Below are 23,439 nucleotides of genomic sequence, written 5' to 3' on the forward strand. Positions count from 1 at the left end.
GTCCACAGGCTCATTAAGTGACCCATCTTGAAATAGCCATAGGCCCTACCTGACCAATTACAACCAGGCCCAGTTCCTAAGATTACTAAAAAAGGGAAAATTCCATACATTCCTATACTCCCTTGCTCTATCCCATCACTGTGGCCCCCCCACCACGGCCTCATGGAAGATAGTCTTTCCTTTGCTGTCCTGCCTGCCTCTCCCTTTCATGTACTTGATAATGTCTACCTCTTTTATCCTGCCTTGGGTGAATTCTTTCACTGCCCACACCACTGGCCCCCACCCATTGGAATGCTCCACATTTGGTGACACCCCCCCCATCCAGTCGGGTCAACCACATTTGGGTCATGCATGAATGAGATTTTCAGGAGAGGGTGGAGAGCTTATGTACCACCATCATCTTGCCCTATACTCCCCTTCAGCTGGGTGGGCAGGCTGCAATCCTTTCCCACAAACTTCTCCCTTTTTATCCTCACCTATGTGCCCTCCGTGGAGTTTCTAGCCTAAGGTAATTAATTTCCATACCACCATAAATGTTCCCTTGAGTAACTCTATTCTCTTTCACCTCTGTGTTCCAATCTTACGTTTCATGCCCCAGAGTCTCTGGAACCGTGTTCACTGAGTTTATTACTCATGCTTTGTACTCTTGTACCCTGAGTTCATCAATCATTAATATGTCCTAGGTGCTGTGGGACACGAAAGATGCTCCATGTGACTCAAATCCTGCCTTGTAGTTTACTCATCTAGTTGGGACACTGCCAGATAACGTTGCTGTGAGACAGGAAGTGGTATGTGCTTTAAGAAAAGAATTGATAAGGTCCGGTGGGAGCTCTGAAGTGGGCAACATGTCACTTCCAATTTGAAGGCAGGCTTCAAGGAGGAGGGACTTCCAAGCTGGGCCTTGAAGAATGAGAACAATTTAGAGATGTGAAGAAGGGGGTGGAGTGGCAATTTGGGCCAAGGAGGCTAACCTATGAGCAAAAAGTTCAGAGTTGTGATAACACTGGGTGTATCCATGGAGAAGAATGAAGTTTGGCTTGGACACGCACAGCATGGTGGGTGAAGAGTGTGAGATAAGACTAGAAATGTAGGTGGGGCCAGACCTTGGAGGATTCTCACATTAGCAAACAGGATTTGGACTTTCAGCTGTAGTCAATGGGTATCTTCGAAGTTTGGTGAGCAAAGAGTAAAGCCACATACTTATTTATTTATAGTTTCAATGTTTATTTTGAGACAGAGAGAGAGAGAGAGAAAGAGAGACAGCATGGGTAGGGGAAGGGTTGAGAGAGAGAGAACCTGAAGCAGGGTCCAGGCTCTGAGCTGTCAGCACAGAGCCCCATGCGGGGCTCGAACTCAGGAATCATGAGATCATGACCAGGAATTGTGAGGTCATGGCCTAAGCTGAAGTCAGATGCTCAACTGACTGAGCCGCCCGGTACCCCACCACATACTTTTTAAAATGTATAATAGCCACTCACTAAAAGAAAATTGGTATTCAGTAATTTTTTAAAATGTCTTACTTGTGGAGTGCCTGGGTGGCTCAGTTGGTTAAGCGTCTGACTTCAGCTCAGGCCATGATCCCACGGGTTGTGGGTTCGAGCCCTGCATCATGCTTTGTGCTGACCACTCGAGCCTGAGCCTGCTTTAGATTCTGTGTCTCCCTCTCTCTCTCTCTCTCTCTCTCTCTGTCCCTCCCCTGCTTGTGCTCTGTCTCTCTGTCTCAAAAACAAATAAAACATTTTTTTAATGTTTTATTTGTTTTTGAGAGAGAGAAAAGGGCACATGAGAGTAGGAGAAGGGCAGGGAGAAAGGGGGACAGAGGATCTGAAGCAGGCCCTGCGCTGACAGCAGAGAGCTCGACGTGGAGCATAAACCATGAGATCATGACCTGAGCTGAAATCAGGAGGCAGATGCTTAACCATCTGAGCCACCCAGGCACCCTATGGCCTTCCTCTGCAAGATCCAGTGGTTAGGAGAACATCAGCCTTAGAGCCAAACAACACACAGTCAAATCCGGCCTGCCCCTCAACTAGTTGAGAGATTGGACCAACTTCACCTTTTTCAGGCTCAGCTGACTCACTGATAAAAATTCTATTACAATAGGATCTACCTCAGAGGGTTGCTGTAATGCTTAAACAAAATAGTAAATGATACGTACTTAAGTGACTCACAGAGCAAGTGTTCAGGACATGTTAGGGCAGAAGAGCACAGTACTCTCTTCTCTACAGCCTGGAAAACACATCCCCTACCCCCAATTCTTGTGCCCAGACCAAACTATTAGATAGTTGATACTGGCTTTTCCATAGCTCATCATAGGCATTACTCTGTCGATTTTGCTCAAAGCGTGGATCAGGGAGCGAAGGAAGAAGAGGGCCTAATTTCCTAAGTGGCTCCTCTCCCCTTGCCCTCTATTTACACTGGGCTTGCACATTTACATACCCGCAGAGAACAGACAGGTATGTAAACAAGTGCAGCAGGCCAGGTAAGATGTGTGACAAATTGAAGAGTAGGATTTGATCCTGGCCCCATAAAATTGCCTTTGCTTACACTTCCTGGGGTGCGGAGGGTGGTAGACTAAATGGAACAAGTCATAGTTTAAATTATAAGAATGCTTGCAATGTCACCTTTGTGAGGAACGTGAGTCAATTCTTGACTGATAACACTATCAACACTAGGTGGGACCTGGTAACCACTGACCTGAGCTTTTTATCTCAGGGACGTGGTGAACTGTAACCAACACTGTTACGCGCGTGTGAGCTGCACTACTGACAGCTCTGAGGAGAGTTTGTGGACACACACAGAGATGTGACGGACACTATGCATTTAAGTTTTTTTTTCTTTCTTTTATCCTGTCTAATTGTTTAAAATTCCTTATTTCCCTTAAGAAATTGTTTTTAGTGTCATATGTTCAAGTAAAAGTGTACAAAGTAAAATGTACAACTAAAACCCCTTATAAACCATCTCTTCAGAAATCACCTCAGCAAGAGTTTGATAGATTTTTTTCCGGGTTGATTTTATGGCGTACGCATGCATACTGTGTTTGTTTCCTGGGGCTGCTGTAACAAAGCACCACAGACTAGGTGACTTAAATAACAGCAATTCGTTCCTCACAGTTCTAGAAGCTGGAAGTCTGAGATCAAGGGGTCAGCAGGGTTAGTTTCTCCTGAGGCCTCTCTCCTTGGCTTGAAGATGGCCGTCTTCTACCTCTGTCTTCACATGGCCTTACTTGTGTCCTAATTTCCTTTTCTTATAAAGACATTAGTCATATTGGATTAGAGTCCACCCTAAAGACCTCATTTAAACCTTAATTACCTCTTTAAAGATCTCTTCTCCAAAAACAGTCAGATCCTGAAATACCGGGCATTAAGGTTTTAACATAGGAATCAGGGGATGATGTACAAATTCAGCCAGCAACACACACATGTAGTAATTCTTATAATAATCCTTCTTCTGCACAGTTCTACAACTTTCTTTTTTCACTTAAGGTAGTTTCAACACATTTTCAAGTCAGAAGATTGTGTATCTTCCTGAGGAGGCAGAGAGATTGAATATTTAGCCCTCTCATCTATATATGGTGAGAGAGAAGAAGTTGGGAATGGCCATTGATTGGGTCAACAACCAATAGCGTGAGTCAAAAGGATACACTGGCTCTGTACTGCCTCTTCCTTCTCCTTCTAATTGCTTTTATTACTCTGTGTTTTCATCTGACGTTCACGTGATTTTCTGATGCTTTTTCTTCTTCTCCCACGTTAAGTTGGCGATTGCATAAATTATGCTCTGCTGTTTCTATGATGGGTCTTCACTAAAAAATGCTGCTATGTCCTTGCTTTCTGTTCTTAGCTCCCTTGTCTTCCTTGTTTTATCTTATTCAGTTGATTTATGACTACATTTTTTATCTCGCTCTTTCACCTCTGTGGAAAGTGCAAGGCGTGTGTTATCTGAAGGCCCCTGCTGCTTCCTGGGATGTATTCTCCAAGTCTCCTGTTTGATTCTCAGTAGTATGACTGGTTTCTTTTATTTCCCTCCTTGTGTCTTTAGGCTCCCTTTATATTCTGCCCCTCCTACTTGCAAATGCACATTGATGCCCTATGTTCAGCCTTTCAGCAGGTGTGTGTGTGTGTGTGTGTGTGCGCGCGCGCGTGTGTGTACATGCACACATGTGCACAGGGGTCTTGAGAAGTTGGCATTTGTGAATTTTCTCTCAACTCTCTTTCTCTGGAACTTGACCTTGTCAGGGTCCATCCTGTGGGCCTGCCTTCAGTTTGTAGAGTGTTCTCATTTCCTTTGCAGGCTCCTTAAATCCCCTGAGCATTGCTTTGATGTAGCAGTCAAATCTATTTTAGTGCTTTAAAAAAAATTTTTTTAATGTTTATTTATCTTTGAGAGACAGCATGAGCAGGGAAAGGGCAGAGAGAGAGAGGGAGACACAGAATCCAAAGCAGGCTCCAGGCTCTGAGCTATCAGCACAGAGCCTGATGCTGGGAGATCATGACCTGAGCTGAAGTCAGATGCTTAACCGACTAAGCCACCCAGATGCCCCTATTTTAATGTCTTTAATGTGATCCTTAGGAAAGGTTTTCTTACTTCAAGACATATATAAATATTCATCTGTTTATGGAAGTGTATTTATCATATTTTTCCAAATGGCTAGCCAATGTTTCCAATATCATTTTTAAAATTGCCCAAATCTTTCCTACTTATATAATTTGCTGGACAGTGTTTATACACATAACGGATATAGTATACTGAATAGTGTACAGACATAGAACTTTTCTAGGTTTTTCTTTCTGTCTCACTAAAATAGCTCTTCCAGTTATATCTATTTTAAGAACACAAATATATATTCACAAACATATTAGATTATGTTGCATTATATATATTTATTGCATTTATACATATTTGTTGCATTATATATATGCATTATATATATGTTGCATTTATACATATTTACATAATATATATAAAATTTTAGCTTTATAGTACAGGAAATTGAAAGTTGCATAAATAAAAGCTCCCACCACTCTCACCTCCCACTTATACCTCATGTACAAGTTCTAGTCATAATGCTGACCTGCTTAGAGCACAACAGACATGCCCTAAACAAGAAAACTTAGGGACAGCCTCTCCTGCCTGTGGGAAGGGCCGCAAGAGCAGGGCAAAAGGACTCATGCTATGACTCAAGAGTGAGAAACTTGTCTGAAGTCATCAAATCTTTATTTTACTATGGCAGACAGGGCAAAGTCTCACATAGATTTTTTTTTTAATGATCAAAACAAATGACCCCAAGATTTATCTTAGGGAGGGAGCACTGTTTGTTTTAAAAACATTTCATGGTCCAGTTAGATATATCAAGTTGGTTCTCGGGCCACAAAGCCTAGTCATGAAGTGTAAAGAGGGAGTTCAATTGCTTTATGAGAACCAAAAGAGTAATTTTAGACTCCTATGAGGAGAAGACAGAAACAAGGAAGAAGAGAGAAAAAGCAGAAGCCAGCGATACAGTAAAATCCCCAGGGGTGGGAGAGCTAAACAGGCTTTTAAGAGGCCACCCAATATTCAAAGTTGAGTTGTTACTATTGTTTTGATGTAAGTTCCCCCCTCTCTCCAGGTTCTTGGCATTATCTGCTCCTTAAAAAGCCTGTGGGGAGTAGAGGACAGCAGCTGTGTTCATATCCAGCTCCACGTGTGGTCACGGATGGTCCATAATCCAAACTTATTCAGCAGAAACATGAACCAGATCAGAGGTAACCATGAGCGAGTAGGTTCCTCAAACTGTTGCAAAACCTTGGGGAAGATCATTGATTTCTCCACATTATAAAACGGGGATTTTAGATTATACTAAATCTTGCAAGCAGGGTGATCCCAGCTGTAGTTATCCAAAACGTCGCTGACTTTATCTGCGTTTGCCTCTCAAAAGAACTGGCATCACTCCGATCTTTGGGGAAATGCATTGCTGTGTTGCTCAGTTTACCTCCCAGAAACAAGGGGAGAGGGAAGGAAGAAACAAAATGTCAAAACCTCTGTTAGTTTTTCTAATGGTCCATTCTAAGCAGAACAGATGAGATAGAATTACGTTTTTCTCTTTGTGAAATGTGGCTAATCATATTAGCTTCCTCACACAATTGTGGTGAAGATTACATGATTAGTGGTATATGTACAGCGCTTTAGAAGTGCCTGGCACACAGGAAATCCTGTGTACGTTTCCTATTATGAATATTTTTAAGGTTTATTTATTTATTTTGAGAGAGACAAAGAGAGTGATAAGGGAATGGGCAGAGAGAGAGAGAGAGAGAATCGCAAGCAGGCTGTGCACTGCCAGTGCAGAGCCCAACATAGGGCTCAAACCCATGAATCATGAGGTCATGACCTGGGCCAAAATCAAGAGTTAGACACTTAACTGACTGAGCCACCCAGGTGCCCCTCTTATTATGACTATTAATACTGCTGTCATTATGACGCCTAGTAGAATAAGGAGAATTGAGCTGAGGGACTCTAAGAGGAAAGGAGGCAGAACCTTCAGGAGTAGGGAGAGGTGTGCCTTGCCTTCAGCTCCCCCTTCACCTCAAGCCTTCGACAAGTCCACCAGGCATGGAAAACAAATGCTTGTGGGGAGTTTCAGGAGGTGGGGCCGTTGTGGGGCAAAGCATCACAGAAAAGGAGCCAAGTTATGGAGTAGAGAAGAGAGACTGGCTTCAGCAGTTAGGATGTAAATGAAGCCAAGAATGTGAGGAAGCTAGAATTTGAACTCACAACCAGAAATGACTAGGAGTCAATAAGTTCACCAGGAATCTGCAAAGGTAATTGGAAAGCACATTGAGCTTCCTATTGAATTTGGGATTAAAGAAATCATGCCAATAGGGAAAAAAAAAGCCAAAATAACATTCAAGTGATTATCTCAGCTGACCTAAGCTCACATTAAAAATAAAATGCACAAGAAAGTTAAGAAATCACTTGTTGAGGGACCCTGGGTGGCTGGCTCAGTTGGTTAAGTGTCCAACTTCAGCTTGGGTCATGATCTCGTGGTTCATGAATTAAATAGCTCGGGTCATGATCTTGTGGTTTGTGAATTAAATCTTTCCTCTTTTCTCGCTCTCTCTCAAAAATAAACATTTTTTAAAAAAAGAAATAGCTTGTTAAAAATATATCAGATAAACATTTCTGGGAAAGTGGTCACTTCAATGTAAATTTAAAATTTCCCTTCCAGCCTGTACTCATTAAAATAAATAGAAATATCCCCAAAGAGAGAGGGCCTCAATATCATACATATTAGGAAAATTGGCTGGCTATGAGTCAATTCACACCAAAATGAAAACTGGTACTGGGAATTCAAAGCATTAACATTTGAGTTCGTGAGCATTGCTGGCATGGGTAAGGGACAAAACTCTAAGAGTTCTACCATTACTACCCAACAGAGAGTTGAGGTGGGTTGTGGGAGAGTACATTCCTCTGTAAAATATTAAGAAGGCTACAGAGAACACTGAGTAAGTGTTCTTACTCAGTAGATTGCTTCCACTTCAGGACAGGTCAGGTCTGTAGGGAAGCTACGGCACAGGAGTGACCTGGTGGGGTGTCCGGGGGAGACATGCCAACCAACAAGATCACGCACTAGCATCTCCCTAGCCAGGCTTGCACCAAAATGGCTACCTTTCCTCAAAGTCAAACAGACGTATGGAGATTCATCGCACTGTTCCCCCAGCCAGAAAGACAGGATCCCAAATCAGTGAAGTTACTCACAGCTATGGGATTTTTAACAACTTCTGAAAGGAAATGCCATTTCCCAAAAGATTACCAACAAACAATAAATAAACTAATGGAATATAAGAGAGAGTCCAGAAGTAGAGGAGTCAATTAATATAGTCAATTAATTTTTTATGAAGTTGCCAAGGTAAAGCAAATAAGGAAAGAATAGTCTTTTTCAATAAATTGTGCTATTGAAATTCCTTACCTTACACTATATATACATCAACATTTATGACTCACTATACACAAAAATTAACACAAAATAGATCATAGACTTAAATGTAAAAGTCAAAACTATAAATCTTCTAAAAGAAAACATAGTAGAAAAATTTTTCAATCTTTGCCTAGACAAAGACTTTTTTTTTTAAGATTTTATTTTTAAGTAATCTCTATGCCCAATGTGAGGCTCAAACTCAGATGCTGAGATCAAGAGTCATACACTCCATCAATTGAGCCAGCCCGGTGCCCCCTAGACAAAGATTTCTTAGATAAAACACAAAAAAACATGGACCATAAAAAAAAGAGAGAAAGAGAGATAAATTGGACTTCAAAATTTAAAACTCTACTCTTCAAAAGATGCTGTTAAGAAAGCAATGGTCTGAGTGACAAAATTCACAGTATGTCTATTTGCCAAAGCACATATACCCCAAATATATAAAGAATGTTAACAGCTCAATAATGAGAGAAGCAACTCAATTTTTAAAATACACAAAAAGTTTTAACAAACACCTTGCAAAAGAACATATATGAGTGGCAATTAAGTGCATGGAAAGATGTTCAACATGATTAGTTGTTAGGGAAATACAGGTTAAAACTGTAATAACATGCCAGCACATACCTACTAGAATGGCTGAAATCAACAGAATGGACAATAGCAGTGGTTTGGAGAGAATATAGAAGTCCGAGAATATAAAAATCTATGCCATTTTGGAAAACAGTTTAAAGTTAAGTATATGCTTACAGTATGTTGTAGAAATTTCACTACTGGTTATCTACTCAAAGAAAAATATGTCCACACAATGACTGTGCATGAATGTTCATAACAGCTTTATTCATACTGGCCCCAAACTGGAAACAACCCAAATATCCATCAAAAGTGAATGGATAAGGGTGCCTAGGTGGCTCAGTCATTTAAACATCCAACTCTTGATTTTGGCTCTGGTCATGATCTCACAGTTCATGAGGTTGAGCCCCACATGGGGTTCTACACTGGGCATGGAGCCTGCTTATGATTTGCTCTCTCCCTCCCTTCCTGGCATGCACATGCTCTCTCTCTCTTTCTCTCTCTCTCTCTCTCTCTCATAAGAAAAAAAAAGTGAGGGGGGACCTGGGTGGCTCAGTCAGTTAAGCATCTGACTTCAGCTCAGGTCACGATCTTGCAATTCGTGAGTTCGAGCCCACGTCGGGCTCTGTGCTGACAGCTGGGAGCCTGGAGCCTGCTTCAGAGCCTGTGTCTCCCTCTCTCTGCCCCTCCCCTGTTCACGCTCTGTCTCTCTCTTTCAAAAATAAACAAACATTAAAAAAAATTTTTTTAAGTGAATGGATAAATAAATTGTGACAGAGCCATATAACTGAATACTCCTCCGCATGAAAAGGGAACCATTGACACAGGCAACAAAATGAACGGATCTGAAAAGCATATGCTGTACTAAAAGAGCCAGACACAGAAGACCTCATACATATGCATATGGCCCTCTGGAAAAGACGAATCTAATATAGAGAGAAAGAAAGCAGATCAGTGGTGCCTGGGCCTCTCCATGACGAGCGGGGATTGACAGGGAAAGCAGAAATGAGCTATTTGGGTGGAGACGAATGTTCTTGTGCTTTCTGTGGTGGTGGTGACATGCATGTACACTTTTACCAATAGTCATTAAACTATAACTGCAAATAGGTGCTTTAATTGTATGCAAATATACTTCAATAAAGTCCATTTAACAAAAAATAAATTATTTTTATTGAAAAAAGCTACATGATACAAAAATCTTATCTTTATGATAATAAATAGGAAGCTGGACCAGCCAGCTTGGTAGATAGGGAGGTCAGATACATGTATAAATTCCTTATCTTACAAAAGAAGTTATTAATGGATAATTAGAGATTCAGATTCTGATCAAGATAACAAGCTGAGCAAGGGCTGCTACTTCTCTCCCCTGAAGGTGCAAACAGAAATGTGAGAGAGGGGTGGATAAATTCCAGAGCCTAACATAAGACTGCAAGAAATTCTTGAAGAGACACAAAGTGCTTGGGTCTTGGTGAGGGAGGGAAATGGACTTTGGAAACCTAAGAGTAATAAAAGTAATACAAATGTTTATTATTTGCCAGGCTCTCTTCTAAGTCTTGTGTATATATGTTAACTGATTTAATCCCCTGAGCAATTCTGTCAGGTGGGAATTATTATCCCCAGTTTACAGATGAGCAGACCGAGGCAGGGTGAGGCTAAGTAGTGTGCCTAATATCACACAGCTAGTAAGGGCCGAGAGAGGATTTAAACCCAGGCAGCCAGGCTCCAGAGTTAGGGCCCTTGTCTCTGCACCCTGCGGCTTCCCATTATAGTGTTAGGCGCCATAGGGTGAGGGAATGGCTGAAGGAACACACTCTCCCCCTGCCACTTCCTTCTTTGGGTGGAGGAGGGTAACACCCGCAGAAGGTCAATGGGAGCGGGCGCTTCTGTTCTCCACAGCATCTTCTGATCATGACAAGGTGGGGCCGTGATTGGCCCCTGATCATTACCTGGCTTCTCCCGCCATCTGTGACTAGGAAATTACAAACTAGGATGCCACCCTGCAAAAGATCTGTGCCTGGATAAAGTGGGTTAGGGACTGCCTAAAGAATGGGATTGACTGGAGTCCTTGGGGGTGCACTATTGTGCTGAGCAGGGCCCCCCCCATCCCACTCAGCTGGAGAAGACGACAGTGCTCAGGTTTTCATCTCTCCCCAGAGACAGTGGCCCTCAGGCACAAGGGAATTCTGAGCTCACAAGAAAAAACCAATGAGACACCTGAGGAACGCAAACACTATAAAATACAGATGACAAACTGAAAAGCTGACACCAGAGGAAGCAGAGTTAAAGGACCAGCAAAATAAATATCAAATTAAGATTACAGATATCCTTGGAAATGCAGGGGGGGAATTAGAAAAGAAAAACAGATGTTATGAGGAAGAAACAATGCCATGTGAGAAATAACGTTAGGTAAATAACTTTCATTTCATTGCCACCTAAATAAACTATGGCCAAAATTAAAAAACAAAATGGGTCCTTAGGGATGCCTGGGTGGCTCAGACGGTTAAGCGTCCGACTTCGGCTCAGGTCATGATCTCACGGTTCGTGAGTTTGAGCCTGCTTCAGATTCTGTGTCCCTCTCTCTCTCTGACCCTCCCCTGCTCACATTGTCTGTCTCTTTCTCCCAGAAATAAATAAAACAAAAAATTTTTAAAAAAGAAAGCTGGGGTGGCAGCTCAATTTTAGGCAAAATAGCTTTCGAACTCTTCATTCCCCTCCCCTTCCAAAAAAAAAAAAAGAGACTACAGGAAAAATAATGATGTCATGTAATTGTACAAGTATAGAAGGCCCAAAAGACATAATGGTTATGAGCATATATACATCTGACTACTTCGCCTTAAAATATATAAAGCCATAACTGATGAAACTAGGGAAGAAATAGATAAAACCACCATTTTTGGAAGAAGTTTGACATTTACTCAGAAACTGTTAGATCACACAGATTTAAAAAATTGACTACCAGTATAGAAGATTTAATAAATATATGATTGAACATTTTAAAACCAGGATTTAGCAACATATTTTATTCTAAGCACATCTGAAAGAAGAGCCTTACTATAGCAATGATTCTCAAAAATAGGAAGTCTCATTGAGAAAGAGTCAGAATACTAACTTATAAAATGAATGATAGAGGAAATTTATAGAATCAGAAAAATTAAAGCCAGTCTAAAAGCTTAAAACTCCGCATGAAAGAGACGAAATTCTAGGACAGTTGGCTAAATAAGAATGAGACTCTGATGTCAACATGAAATACCTATTTTTCCTTTCCTTTCCTTTTTCCTTTCCTTTCCTTTCCTTTTTCCTTCCCTTCCCTTCCCTTCCCTTTCCTTTCCTTTCCTTTCTCCCCAAGTACTAGACCCTGGCTCACCCAGATTTGTCTCCTTTAATTCTTAGAACTAATATTTAGTAAGTACCTATTGGGTGCCAAGCACTCTTTCACATCACACCTCATTCCATCTTTACAACAACTGCATGAGCTAGGTACCATTATTATCCCCATTTTATAGAAAAGGAAACTGAGGCATGGGGAAATTAAGAATCTTGCTCAAGGTTACCCAACTTCTAAGTGAGCTGTAAGTAAGCACTTATTTATATTAAATATTAGACTATGAGCTGTAATAGCATCATCATTTTATTTATTTATTTATTTTTCCACTGGCCATTGCCATTATTCTGTTTTAAAGATAGTAGGGCTAAAATCTAGTAAAATATGGACACTTACCCTGTACTTATTTTTAGGTTGTGATTTACAAGGTGTAAATTTTGTATTTTGTAAAATGTTTTGAAAGAAGTCGAGAAAGTAATTGTTCTTTCTTGCTCCCAAATGCAGAAGTCTGAGAGGAGGCACATGGCCTCATGAGCTTCTGGGTGTTATCAAGCTGGATTTTCTCTGAACTACCAAATGCCCAGATACATTTACAGGGAATACAGGAGTCCCACTTAAGCAGTGGTTTCTGCCACATATCTATTTTTTTTTTTTTTTATTGAAGAATGTGACTTAGGGAGGGTTAATTTTCTCAAGATCTCAGAGCTAGGAAGTGATGGAGAAGGTCCTTGATTCCAGTTAATCTCACTGTAGGAGCCAAAGCATGTGATCACTAACATGCCTGTCACCAGTGAGACTAGAAGTAGCTCTCTGTATACTCCTTTTATAACTGCCCAAGATACACTGTTAAGATGGGGAGTGGGGAAGAAATTTAATTCCAAAGATAGCATGTAAAATATTTCCCTTAAAATATTTATATTTTATTTATATAAATTTATATTTATTATATATAAACTTATTTAATTTTAATTATAAGTATGTAATAAGATTATACATTATATAAATAAAAAGAGAAACAGAGAAAGAGAGAGATTGAACAGTCTGGTAAGAGTTTTGTAGTCATATTACATGTATTGGATCTCAGCTCTACCATTTATGAACTGAGTAACCTCTGGCAAGATATTTAATCTCTCCATGCCTCAGTTTCCTATGCCATAAAATGGGGCTAATAATGGCCCCTAATTCAGGGCTGTAAAGATGAAACCAGTTGCTATGTAGAAGAGCAGTTGACCAACAGCAAGTGCTTACTAAGCATTAGTTACTTTATTTGTTAAAAATGGCTATTTCTGGAGAACATTGCACTGCTGTTACTTTTATAATCAAGGAAAATTGTTAAATTAGGAATAATAACTCCTGATATATATATACTCCTAAATATATATATATTTACTATACATATATACTCCTAAATATATATATGTATATATATGTGTGTGTGTATATATATACTCCTAAATAATGTAACTGCAGTTATAACCATGTGATACTGACGCAGAAAGGGATAGATCAGTGAACTAGATTGGAGACTTCAGAGAAGTCCCAATTATACTGGGGTAATATTAGTAGATAATAAGGATGTAGAATCAGTGGGCAAACTACAGGCTATTTCATCTAGTGAGCTTGTTTAATTTAGTGCTACACATGGTGCTTTTTCTCTTCCCTTTTCTGAATTAGGGCATCCACCTGGGCTGGGAATCAGGTGGATTAAGTCCACTTAGGACAGGGCTGTTCTCAGCCCTGGCCACATAGCAGACTCGCATGGAGAACCCTTAAAACTCCTGCTGCCCAGGGCCCCGTCCTGGGCAGTTAAATCGTCATCATTTCTGGAATGGGGCCCAGACATAAGCATTTTTCAAAGACACCCCCTCCCCCCCAGATGATTCCAGCATGCAGTCAGGATAAATAACTACTGCTTTACAGGGTATTATTTTACCAAAATGATGTATTAGAGGTTAATTTCCTAGGAACAAAAGTTCCCATAACTTGTTTATTAAGAGATTCACTATTCCTGCATTCCTCCCTTAGGGGATCCCAGTTGGCAGGTACACTTTGCGTTTAGATTTTTCCCTTGGGAATGTTAATTGCTTCAGCTCTCATAACACAATAGATTTTTTACTTTACCCTGGTGTGAGTGAGAGAAGAATCTGTACAGCATGCCTAAACTCTGACCTCTATGTCTATTTGCACGGTCCCCCCCGAATCCAGCAAAAGGAAGTGGTCCCGTGTAATTGCCAGACGTGTGCACTTCTAAAAATGCAGGCCTGAGTCAGTTAAGAGCAGCACCAAGAAATCACTAGACCACCCCACAGAGCCTGAGAGAGTGAGGAAACCAAAAGTCTTTCTAAAGTCAAGAAGTTCTGCCTTTATTTCCGGATCTTCTTCCTGGTTTCCAAACAGCCGGCCACCTGCTCTCAGTTTTCACCAAGAACTGAACAATTTAAGGAAGGAAGAAGATTATTCTAGGCCAGAAAGGTTCTGGGAAACTTTAAGTAGCCTTGCCTGTGGAAAGGACATTTCTTGGCCTCTCTCCCTTGCCAGGAATGACCGTCTTCTAGGATGAGGGAGAAGAAAGCCCTTTATCTTTTCCCAGTCAGGGTCTTTTTCTAGGCCTGACTGCCTGAGCTCCAGCTCCAGCTGAAAGACCTGTTAACAACTGCTTGTGGGGAGAGGAGCAGCTTAAGATTAGAGCACTAAAGATAAGATTGAGCAGGGGCAGTTGCTAGATTCACTCATTTACGTATCCACTTATCCACAGTGCCTGTGGTTCAGGTCTGTATTAAGCCCGCAGACATGTGTCACTGAGGCAGAAGTTACAAACCATCTCTGGTCTTTCTGGAAATTGGTGAAAACTGCCCATGGGAGGGGAGGGTGAGTCGCAAATGGGAATGGTTTGATGGGACAGTTGTTTTATTTTATTTTATTTTTAACGTTTACTCGTTTTTTCCAGAGACAGAGAGACAGAGTGAGCAGGGGAGGGACGGACACACACACACACACACACACACACACACACACACACCCACACAGAATCGGAAGCAGGCTCCAAGCTCTGAGCTGTCAGCACAGAGCCCAACGCAGGGCTCGAACTCCCAAACCGTGAGATCATGACCTGAGCCAAAGTCGGACGCTTAACCTACTGAGCCTCCCAGGTGCCCCTGATTGACAGGTTTAAGGAATTTTTTGCTGGATGTGGACACACTGCTTGCTTTCAGTGCCCACCACAGACTTCTGGTCTCCACGTGAAGTTGGAGGAGCGGCTAGGAAACCATACTGTGCAGACTAAGCACTACACGTAAAAGGAGAGTTGGCACAAGAAACACGCAAAGATAAAGTAAGAAGGCTCAGTAGGGCCCAGCCCCGGGGAGGCTGCTCCCTCCTGTAGCCAGGCCACCTCAGGGGTGAGCCTTCAGTGTTAGCCAGTGCGCTTCCTCAGACTGCCGACCGCCCAAAGCTCTCCAGCAAATCCCTCTGTTTTATGTCACACACCTGCCTTCCTTTCCTGTTAGAGATTTTCTGGGCCCTGAGAGAGATATTTATTAAGAAGTAGAAAGAGCATGAGTCAAAAAATGAGAAGACCAGAGCTTTGAGCCCATGTGACTGAGGATGCTACTTTTCCCTTCTCTGACCCTCACTGCCATATTTTAAAAGACTAGAGGACTGGGTTTCTTTCCCCTCCCATCTGTGAACATTGATGGTGCCCCTTACCTTCCTCACCATGGCAACCATATTGCAATTGCTTCTTCCGTCTCCCCAACCAGACTGAGAGCTGAGTATGAGAAGGGCCATATCTGTCTCATTTATTCTTGTGTCCCCAGCACAGGGACGTACATACAGACCATCAAAAAATGTATCTGTTGGATGAGAGAGAGGAAGGAAGAAAAGAGGATCAGACATCTCGGCAGGCCACTGGGTACCTATTTGCGTAAAAGCTGCTAGGAGCCCTGAAAATTGCTGCAAACCAGGAAGGAAGTAAACTGCTTCTCTCTGATCCCTACGAAAGGGAAAATAAATGAGGTCTGGGGCAAAAACAAGACGTGGCCTAGGTCTCTTACAGAAGAGTGAAAAAGCAAATCTACCTGTGGGGGCCATGAGTCACGAACACTCCAGGCTGGTTGGTGGGGGGAGGGGTGTTGGCGGAACAGAAAGTGGAAAGGTTTCCTTCCAACGGCATCAGAGAGGCCGGAGGCCTTGCAAGAGCCAGCAGATGAGACTTCGTTAGAGCTTTGCCATTTGTACACATTTTTTTAATCTCAAGAGAACTCTCCAGAATAGGGAGGGCACCTGGGGGCCGGAGAAAAATAGGAATATCAGTATGGCGCCAGGCCTGGAAGGAACTGACTGGAAGGGCCCCACAGCCCACAGCCCCAGAATTACCCCCCTTCCTGGAGTGGCCTGGGGGTGACTCAGGTGCATCCCCTTAACACACGTGGCCCCAGAGGAGGGAGAGGGGACACCAGTGAACTTGGGATCTCAGGGAGTCTGAGCATAATCTGGCAAACACCTCTAAGTATAATCTGGATCTTAATTTTTTCCAAAAAAAATAAAAGGAAAATTGAGAAATATTTATCTTTAGATTATTTTTGCAATAATCCTGGTCTCAGGTTCGAATCATGGCATCACAGAATCAGAGGCCCAGAGGCCCGTCCCAGCTTTTACAGAAAGTACCCCTAACAGCAAGGTCAGCAGCAGCTACCATTTTATTCCACCTCTTTTCTGCCCACAGGGCCAGGACTACAGGGAGGCAAGTGAGGTACTCACCTTGGTGCAAAATTTAAGGGGTGTCCCAAACCTTAGTCATCACAATAAACATGTTACTACATTGATGCCGAAAAGTCCATGATGAACAAAAGAGCAAACTTTTAGAGAAAGACAAATACCATATGATTTCACTCATAGGTGGAATTTAAGAAACTAAAACAGAGAAACAAAGAAAAAAGAGACAAACCAAAAACCAGACTCTTAAATACAGAGAACAAACTAATGGTCAGTAGAGGGAAGATACACTTATCGTGATGAGCACTGGGTATTGTAAAGAATGGCTGAATCACTATATCGTACACCTGAAACTAATATAACACTGTGTTACTTATATGTCAATAAAACAAAACCAAAATATTTTAAATAACAATGAGCTTTGGGGCACATGGGTGGCTGAGTCAGTTACATGTCGGACTTCAGCTCGGGTCATGATCTCCAGCCTGTGAGTATGAGACCCAATTTGGGCTCTGTGCTGACATCTCAGAGCCTGGAACCTGCTTCGATTTCTGTATCTCCTTCTCTCTCTGCCCCTCCCTCATTCACACTCTGTCTCTCTCTGTCTCTCCCAAAAATGAATAAACATTAAAAAAATTAAAATAAATAAAAACAGGCTTTGAACCTATACTTGCTCGACTCTGAGAGTGAACATTGTGTTCACCTTACCCTAGCTGTGGCACCAACCAAACTCATTCTCATTTTAGGGCTTTAGTACTTGCTGTTCTCTGTCTGGAATGTTCCTCTCAAATCCTTGCATAGTTGGATTTTGCTCTAGTGTCTTTTCTCAGAAAGGTCATCTCTTCTCTGACTTTGCTACGAAACCAGCCCCCTCTCCCCATCACACTATTCCATTACTGTTTTGCTTTTTCCAAAATACTCATGAGTATGAAGTTATGATATTTGTGTCCTCATTTGCTGATGTTTCTTCAGTGCCTGATACATAGTACACGCCCCCAAAATATTAGTTGAATGAATAAAGTACATGAATGGAGCACTTGTCTATGAGGCATCATGCTAAGTGCTTTACATGCTTGATTTCAACCACTGTCGTACAGAGGAGTAACCCGGAGCTGTGAGAGGTTAATAGAAAATTCACTTCATGTGACATAAGGTCACATAGCTAGTGAGTGAGGGGAGGCTAAAATCATCCAGAGTCCCATTCCTTTTCATCACCTCTACTGCTACCACCCACACTTTGGGTTCCTTATTGCCCTCTTCCAAGGAAAGATTTAACTCTTTTATCCCCAATGTCACCCCTGTCTTCTTCACTGAGCCATTGTGAAAACAGTAAAATATCGACCCTTTCTTTGATTAAAAGCATGGCCAACAGTGGGTTTGCATGTCCAGGGAAGGCTCTGGTATGACATGTTCATGGATAAGGCTATCTTCCTCAGCCCGGTTGAGGCTGGGTCTGCCTCTATGTATAAGTTCTACCTGTGATCATGTAGAGCGTACCCAGATTCATCTTCCTTTGAGGCTATGAACTGTCCAACTGTCCAACCAGGTTCGATGAGGAAGTAGCAGCTCAGGGAAACAGATCCTATCTGTGCTTGAGCCTTGTATTAAAAGGTGCTGTGCTTCTGGCTTCCTCAGCGCGCACGAGTGTGCGTGTGTGCGCGCGCGCGCATGCGCACAAGTTTAAATACCATAAACTTCACTAGTAATTTTACTAAGTTGTGTAACTAGAACCACAACCCAGTGTTAAGCCCTCCCCTCACCCACTAAGGTCTCTCATCCCCATTTACAGTTAATCCTCATTTCCTCTTTTAAAAAATGTTTATTTATTTTTGAGCGGGAGGGGAGGGGCAGAGAGAGAGATGGAGAAAGAGAATCCCAAGCAGGCTCCACGCTAGCAGAGGCCAGTGCAGGGCTCGGTATCATGAACCGCAAGATCATGACCTGAGCTAAAATCAATAGTCAGATGCCCAATGGACGGAGCCACCCAGGCACCCCCAGTTAATCCCCATTTCTACCCCCAACCCAAGGCAACCACTAATTTACTTTCTGTCTCTATGGATTGGCCCCTTCTGGACATTTTATGTTGATGGGATCATTCAATATGTGACCTTTTGTGGCTGGTTTCTTTCAGTCAGCATAATGTTTTTGAGGTTCATCCATGTTGTAGCATGTATACAATCTGTTCCTTTTTCTTATTGAGTAAATGTTCCAGATGTGTGCTTTGAATGGGACTGAACGAGAAGCTCTGGCCAATGGGTCCTTCCTCCAGGCCTCTTTCCTGGAGAAGACGTCCAACAGCCCTACCCCCAGGGCCACCCCCAGCTCTGAGTAACCCCCTTCTAATTCTGTCTTCACGGGAAGGCAAACCTGACCACCTCATCTTGCACTTGGCAACAGGATGCTTTTCACATCCTCAATGGCCTCTGGTGGTCCTGGTTCTCCTTTACTAGACTGAGGGCTCTCTGCAGGGAGAAACCGGGTCCTCAGCTGCTTCTACATTGTCTCCCTCTTCCAAGAACAGTGCTGAGCAAAAAGCAAGTGTCTGATAGATACACGTGAGCGATGCTTGTGAGTGAGGCAAGGCTGCAGCAGCAGCAGGGATTGTGGATAATCCCCATGTTCTTTCCATCCCTTCAGCCCTGGCTGCTATGCTCGGTGTGTGTGTTAGCACCTCAACACTGAATGAGTCCAGTGAGAACACAGCAATGGCTTGGCTGCGGCAGCTCCCCTGAGGCCATGGGCCCAGATGTCCCCCAGTTAATTCTACAGAATATACTGGAAAGAGCAAAAGTTCTGGCTCTGACTTGGCCTCAGGAAAGGCTTCTCCTCTGGAAAAGGAAAAGTATCTACCCTGCAGACCTGGAGGATTAAATGAAATAAGGTATCAGTGATACAGTCAGGCTCAGAGCACAGTAGGAGTCTTTCCCCTAATGCTTTCATCATCTCCCTCCCCACCACTTCTGTGTCTTTATTTTTAATGAGAGAGAGCAAAAGAGCAGGGAAGGGACAGAGAGAGAGGGAAAGGGAGAATCCCAAGCAGAGCCCAATGTGGGGCTCAATCCCATGAACTATGAGATCATGACCTGAGCCAAAATCAGGAGTTGGACACCTAATCAACTGAGCCACTCGGGGGCCCCTCTGTGTCTTTTCTTACCCCTCCCCTCCCACCTCTCCCAAAGTCAGTAAGTAGACTATGGAAATTCAAAGCCACTTTAGAGTTTGGTAAACATGGTATCCTAAAGGTATTACTATCTCTGTCGAAGGATTTAAGATGTTTGGGGAAGGAATTCCAAGTATTCTGATTCAGTTTTGAGATTACGGAGATGTTGTAAGGCAGAGTGGCAAATGGACAGCTTTCAGATGTGTTCCATTTGATTTCTATGATAGAAGTTCCAGGGAGGTATTGTCAACATTTAACAAGTTAGAGGTTTCATATTATCATCTGGATTTCTGTCTTCTATTGAAAAAAGAAAGAAAGAAAGAAAAATACCCAGAAGATCTGGCCATTGGGTTTCATGATTTGAAGGGCAAGCACCTTCCAGGTGACCTCAGTCCCATGGGTCTTCTCTTGCTCTGAAGACCAGGGTCTGTTTTCTTCACCCACACTCATTACATTTCTTGCCTGGCCCCCGAGACACTTGAATCTGTGCCCCTTTAAAAGCTGATGCCCTTAGGGGCACCTAGGTGGCTCAGTTGGTTGAGCGTCCAACTCTTGATTTCGGCTCAGGTCATGATCCCAGGGTCGTAGGATCAGGCCCCACATAGGACTCTCACTGAGCGTGGAGCCTGTTTGAAATTCCCTCTCCCTCTGCCCCTCTCCTCCATCCATGCTCACTCTCTCTCTGAAAAAATAAAATAAAAGGTGATTCCCAAAGAGATTCATTCTTGAGATTTACAAAGGCTTAGTAATGCTAATTGTCCACCTGGTGTAAGGGGACTGTTATTCTGCCTTTCTTTTCTTTTTTTCTTTTAATGTTTATTTATTTTTCAGAGAGAGAGACAGAGTGCAAGCAGAGGAGGAGCAGAGAGAGAGGGAGACACAGAATCCGAAGCAGGCTCCAGGCTCCAAGCTGTCAGCAGAGTCTGATGTGGAGCTCGAACTCACAGACCCTGAGACCATGACCTGAGCTGAAGTTGGACGTTTAATCAACGGAGCTCCTTAGGCACCCCTGCCTTTACTTTATCTTAATATCCACAGGAAATTATTGATGATAGTAAGAACTTGAAGTGGGGAGTGGTGGGTGGTGGGGGGCTGGAGCTCAGCTTGGTCTTAATCTTTGGCTATAGGCTCTAGGAAGGGGAGGTTTGGTGAATTCCTTTCTAGGCTTGAGAGCAGATGTCCTGCCCAGCCCTTGACCTCTTCACGCGAGACCGTGTATGTAAACTACTTAGCCTGGTGGCCGGTGCAGACACAGTAAGCACTCCACACACACTTGATGGAAGGTGGCACTATTGCTTTTGTCGTTACCATGATTAAACCCCTGCTCTCCTGCTGCCCAGCCAGCTCCCAGCAAGATGGGCTCCTAACACCCTTGACTCTTCACAGCCACCTCCAGTACTTCCTGTCTCCTGACCCCTTCCGCGTGCCTCGACTCACTTCGCAGCCCCACACTCACCCCTTAGACCTACCCATGGCACTACCCCTGTGGCCCTGACTTCTGCCCTTCCTCCTCCACGAGGGCTGGCACGTCCGTCCCTGGCTGCCCTGCTTCTAGCTGCTCCGGGTCAGCAGCTCAGGGTGCCTAGTTCCTGCCTCTGGTCTAAAATGCAGGCTCGTTGAGGCAGTGCCTCCCAGTGAGCTCCTTACTGGAATCTGGATATCAGAGGACACAAATGCATAGACTCCTGTGACTCTCCAGGGAATGAGGACCTCTGTGACAGCAGGGACATATGTGTCTGACATATTCACCGCTGTGTCCCCAGTGCCCAGGCCAGTCCCTGGTACACAGCAGGTGCTCAGTCAGTGCCTGCAGAATGGATGAAGGAATTCGTGGACAAAGGAATGAAGGAGTGGGTGAATATGGATCAGAGACCTGCGTGGTAAAAATTGTAACTCTCCTAGATGCGTTGGTTTTGCGATACCACTTATTTCTCTTCCATAAGTCGGGATAAAATCATTAAAGGGAAGATAGTCGGTCTAAGCGAGAGCCTTTTAGTGGAAGAAGCAGGCAGAGTTCCCTCTACGCTGCAGTCAAGCCCTGAGTAAGGCACGGGGTCAGTGGTGGTGGCATCCCGAGGAGCTGGGAGGGAAAGGGGGAGAGAGGGAGGGGAGCGGCCGCAGCACAGGAAGGGTCAGGGACTGTGAGGAGCCAGCTGGGGACTGAGAAGCCCCTGAGGGCTGAGCAGAGAGAGGCTAGGATAGTCCTGGTGAAATACCTGCTCCACAAACCCTACCCCTGATTTGGTACTGACCTTCGGCAAGGCCCTCACCCCTTTTGCGGGCGAGTCATTTGGGGGCCTGCTCTGCAGTTCTGCAAAGGCAGTCAGCTCATAAACGCAGCTGCTTATTAGTCCTGCTCATGTAAAACCAACAGCTCACCGCCTGCCCCCTTCTGCTTCTCTCTTCTGTTTCTCCTGCTGCCTGCCTCCCACGCTGGGGGGGTGGCCAAACAGCTCGGGGTTACCCAAGCCCAAGCCAACGAAACCACTTCCCTTCCCTCAGAACAGAGCCCAGATGTGGATCCTTCACCTTTTTCTCCCCCGCTCCTACCTGTCCCTTTGTCCCCAGAGATGAGCCATGAACCCTGTGCAGCAGTGGAATGGAGAAGAAAGAAGCAGGCCCTGGACAGCAGACTGCCACTTCTCCTTCTTCTGGCCCTGTGTCCTCACTCTTTGGGCAGAAGTTAATTTTAGCCAGCCTCTATCAAACTCCCGGAGGCTGACTTTCTTTCACCATTACTTCTCTGGAAATTTGAGCTTTTCTATTTCTGGTGCACAGCAAACCTGGGGTGCCCAGAAAGCTGGGAAGGGGGCAGAGTCTAAACTTCTTCAGGCCTCTGGGATGCTGCTTCTTCTGCATCCCTGCCCCATCCTGGGGCACCATCCCCTATCACCATGATGATGTTAGAGTTGGGGGACCCCAGGGAAGGCCCTTTGCTGTCATATGTACCCCTGCACTGCCTTAGAACTCTTTCCTTGTGGGTGGGGCGCCTGGGTGGCTCAGTCGGTGGAGCATGCGACTCTGGACCTCGGGGTCGTGAGTTCAAGCCCCACGTTGGGCATGTACCCTACTTAAAATTTAAAAAAAAAAAGTTTAATAAAAAAGAACTCTTCCCTCTCCTTTGTTACCCAGGATCCAGAGCAACACATGCTCTGCTGTATCCCCTTCCTTGTGGAGGTTATAATTATAGCTAAAATTTATTAAGCATTTATTTTGTTTGGCCAGGCATTACCCCACTTTTACTGTCTCATTTGATGCTCATAATGACTCTACAAGGCATGTGATATTATTTCCTTCATTCTTCAGGTGAAAAAACAGGCTTAGAGAGATTAGATAATTTGCCCAAACTCACCACCCAATAAGTGATAGAGCTGGAAATCTGCACCGAGGAAAGGAGACTCCAAAGCCTTATGTCTTGCTGCCATTTCCACATCCTCTGATAGGGCTGAGAGGTCAAGGGGGAAGGTCTGTACAAGGATTTCCTTTTGGGGCTGTTAGTAAGCCATCTCTAGGGGTGGAGACCAGCATCTGTGAGGAACTGGGGAATGGTCCCCAGCTGGTGGGGACTATGTTTATGCCAGCTAAAATCTGACAACTCTTCATGCCCTCAGAATCACCCCAGCCTTCAAGTCAGAGAGAAGGCGCTTCCCACTGGATCCTCACATGAGCCAGCCCGGCTCCCAGGGGTCGAGAGTCCCGTGGAGCTCAGAAACTCCCCCTCTT

General features: G+C 43.7%; 1 protein-coding gene across 3 annotated transcripts in view; it reads right to left on the reverse strand.

The window, feature by feature from the left end:
- Positions 1-23,439, reverse strand: part of SUSD1 (sushi domain containing 1) — a 213,353-nt gene that overhangs the window by 16,421 nt on the left and 173,493 nt on the right. Inside the window, exons 17-18 of one of the 3 annotated variants that reach the window (XR_013336458.1) lie at positions 15,549-15,694; positions 5,013-5,968 (exon numbers count right to left, since the gene is read on the reverse strand). The gene's annotated coding sequence lies outside the window, so the exon portion shown is untranslated. Of the gene's footprint in view, positions 1-5,012; positions 5,969-15,548; positions 15,695-16,072; positions 16,125-23,439 lie in introns of those variants that run through there. The other 2 variants (XR_013336457.1, XR_013336461.1) reach the window with 2 other exon arrangements.

The sequence above is a fragment of the Crocuta crocuta genome, unplaced genomic scaffold, assembly GCF_008692635.1.
Source record: "Crocuta crocuta isolate KB4526 unplaced genomic scaffold, BGI_CrCroc_1.0 scaffold95, whole genome shotgun sequence".
Lineage (NCBI taxonomy): Eukaryota > Metazoa > Chordata > Mammalia > Carnivora > Hyaenidae > Crocuta > Crocuta crocuta.